The sequence below is a fragment of the Schistocerca cancellata genome, chromosome 3 (genome assembly GCF_023864275.1).
Source record: "Schistocerca cancellata isolate TAMUIC-IGC-003103 chromosome 3, iqSchCanc2.1, whole genome shotgun sequence".
Lineage (NCBI taxonomy): Eukaryota > Metazoa > Arthropoda > Insecta > Orthoptera > Acrididae > Schistocerca > Schistocerca cancellata.
In genome coordinates, this window is record NC_064628.1 from 926,087,281 (window position 1) to 926,090,835 (window position 3,555).

Consider the following 3,555-nt stretch of genomic DNA (forward strand, 5'->3'; position numbering starts at 1 on the left):
ATGGTCGCAGGTTCGAATCCTGCCTCGGGCATGGATGAGTGTGATGTCCTTAGATTAGTTAGGTTTAAGTAGTTCTTAGTTCTAGGGGACTGATGTCCTCAGAAGTTAAGTCCCATAGCGCTCAGAGCCATTTGAACCATTTGAACAATGCAACTAAAGCAGTTCATATGAAACAAAAACAAACATTTACTCATTTACCCCACCCAATATTACGTATGCGAAAAAAACTGAACCAGAATACTAGTAACAAATTTATAACGCAATCCAAAGAGTGCAATAGACACAAGAAGCACACTGTGATGAAACTAAGTTCTGTTAAGTATGAAACGAAAACAGAAACGGAAGACTAAAAATCAGCCAATAAGAAAGTGACGTGATGGACTGATGAACTTGCAGCGCTCCGAGAGGCATGGCTGCTAAGCAAAGGCGTGTATATGAGTTTAACCCCCGTGACTCCTGCACCAGATGGTGGAGGCAGAAGCGCTGAGGGACCGGAATTACCACCCAGCATTCGGCGACCGCATCCCCCCACCACTCCATATGGAACTAAGTTCAAGTTTGACCCACCGTTATTATGAGCTTTAGGATTTATTTTCTTATTCACAATTGGTGGATTAACAGCCTATCATAAGGGGTGCGGCCAGGTTTTAAGGAATGGGATGGAGAACGGCGGAGTGGTGAGGGAGGGGGGGGGGGGGACGATAGGACTACACAGAAGACATGATGTAGTGACGGCCGCTCATTCTTCAGTTATCCCTTGAAGAGGGACCGCATAACAGGATGTCAAAGCCTGCATTGTTCCTCCCCAGGCAGTGGAACAGGAATCTTATAAACTTGAGTTTTCGCACTATGCGCTTGCTGCGCTGGCGCACCACGAAAACGCATAGGTACTATTGCCGCCCGTTCTCGTGTCATTACAACACAACTGGCAGGGATCAACTATTGCGTGCCACATGAGAGTACTTAGTGCGTGAAACAGCTGTACAGTAAAAGTGATACAAAGCTACATTTAAAAGTACCTAAATGTCAGAATCTAAGTTTCTAATCCACATAAGAGCTGCATCATCAGCTTTCATGAGGCCACTCAAACCCCCTGATAGGAATGCAAGGGGCATTCATCTCTTATGTTATGTGCTTGATTGTCTGGTTCGGAGCCCCAGGGTCACAAACCGGAGACTCTGTAACACCCCATCTGTAAAGAGAGTCTGCGCATCGTCCATGCCCAGTGCGGTCTCTGTTCAGTTTGACACACAGTTTCCTGTCGAGTACTGTGCCAGCAGTATCACAGTTATACTTCAGGATTTTCATGTTGACAGTTATGACGCCACAGGTCTCTCACCCCGATGTTACTGGCAATTAGCTGTTCCGCTAGCCGTATTGGTGGGTGTCTTGAATGGAGTCTATTTCGTCGTAGAATTGGTATATCTTCCTGTATGGGAAATTCTAGGTTCTCCTGTAGCTTGCGGTATTCCCTAAGGATGGCCTCGCTTCCACGCATTGTGGGTGGACAGACGTTGCTCTGCAGAGGAAGCCAAAGAATCGGTGTTGGTCGGATTGTTTCAGTTATTAACGGCATAGTGTGGTTTTCAAGCGGACGTCGATTAAGTTTCTGTGGCAGCTGTTTAGCCACACCGGGGCACAGTACTCAGCCGCTGACAAGAAAAGCGCAGTGGATGATATGGGAAAGACATCTGTTGACGTTCGCCATGTGATCCTACACCATTTTTGAATAATACTGTTACGAGTTTTTATCTTGGCAGCAGTGTTTTGAAGATGTTTTCTGTATGAGATGGTGTGGTCGAAGGTGACAACAAGTTACTTAGCGTACTTATTATGGCAAAAAGAGTGTTTCTGTCAAGTTTCACTCTCAGATCTGCGTTAGCTTGTTTCTTGTTCAGATGCAATGCACGTACTTCAGTTTTACTTGTACTGCGTTTAAGTCGCCACTTGCTAAAATAGGAGCCTTTTACTGCTAGATCTTCTGTGAAAGTGGTCTCCCGTTGACCGAGATCGTTAGCTGTACAAGCAGGAGCGATATCGTCCGCGTAGCAGAATTTTGTTGACCTTGTATTGGGGAGATAGGAGATATATACGTTGAATGATAAGGGACCTAGGACGGAGCCCTGTGGTAGACAATTATTTAAGTTCGTCTCCTTGCGCATTCTTTCTCGTAAGTAACCACGGAAATGTATATTGTTTATCATGGTGTTGATGAGAGTTACAGTTTTCCGACACTGGATTCTTTTTAGTAATTTGTGTATCATCCCTTCTCTCCAGATCGTGTCATATGCCGCGGTTAGGTCTACGACAGACGTTTTCACGTTTATTTGGAAACTAGCCTCATTGAAAGTTGTCAGGGTCAGTACCTTTTCGGAATGAAGAGAGGAAGATACCAGACCACCAAGCAGTCGGCAGGAACAAGATCAAAAGGAGACGGCTACGACGTCAGGAACTTGCCAATAGGCGGACGACTTCGTGGTGGTGATGTCTCTTTATCTTGCGATGTAAACATTTTGAGTGGATGTAGGGACGCGATGTTAAAGTAATCCAGAATGAGATTTTCACTGTGCAGCGGAGTGCGCGCTGATATGAAACTTCCTGGCAGATTAAAACTGTGTGCCCGACCGAGACTCGAGATGAGAGGAGATTAGTGTTTAACGTCCCGTCGACAACGAGGTCATTAGAGACGGAGCGCAAGCTCGGGTAAGGGAAGGATGGGGAAGGATATCGGCCGTGCCCTTTCAAAGGAACCATCCCGGCATTTGCCTGAAGCGATTTAGGGAAATCACGGAAAACCTAAATCAGGATGGCCGGAGACGGGATTGAACCGTCGTCCTCCCGAACGCGAGTCACAAGAGACTCGAACTCGGGACCTTTGCCTTTCGCGGGAAAGTGCTTTACCAACTGAGCTACCCAAGCACGACTCACGCCCCGTCCTCACACCTTTACTTCCGCCAGTACCTCGTCTCCTCCTGCGAACCGTGCAGGACTAGCACTCCTGAAAAAAAAAGGATACGAGCTACTAGCGGAAGTAAAGCTGTGAGGATGGGGAGTGAGTCGTGCTTGGATAGCTCAGTTGGTAGAGCACTTGCCCGCGAAAGGCAAAGGTCCCGAGTTCGAGTCTCGGTCCGGCACACAGTTTCAATCTGCCAGAAAGTTTCATGTTGAAGTAATAGTCCTACAATAATTGTTGTGCCCCAGGAACTGTCTGTTTTACATCCGCTCACCGTCACACACGGGACAACCACAGAGCGAGCAGTGCACTGTGGACACACTCGGTCCCTCTAGTCGAGGTCCCCCAGCGCTCCCCTGTCGTCGCCACCGCGTCCCCTACAGCCACTAGCCTGCTACCGCGGTGGCCGTACGCGGTGGTCCCTGTGTGAGGCTGCCTCCGCTTGCGAGGGCAATTAGAACGCCGGGTTTCGCCGCTAACGCAATTGCTGCTCCTCTGCCGCTAATGGCTTCCTCGCCGCGCTGCGCAGGCGTCCCCTGCGCTTCCGCTATTTGCCAGTCGGCGCTGCATTTCCTCTCGCCGAGCTGTGATAATTTCGCCTT

General features: G+C 48.5%; 1 non-coding gene across 1 annotated transcript; it reads left to right on the forward strand.

Moving 5' to 3' along the window:
- Positions 1-3,060: 3,060 nt before the first annotated feature.
- Trnas-cga (transfer RNA serine (anticodon CGA)) lies at positions 3,061-3,135 on the forward strand. The gene has a single exon. It is a non-coding gene; the product is annotated as a tRNA-Ser (tRNA).
- The last annotated feature ends 420 nt before the right edge of the window (positions 3,136-3,555 follow it).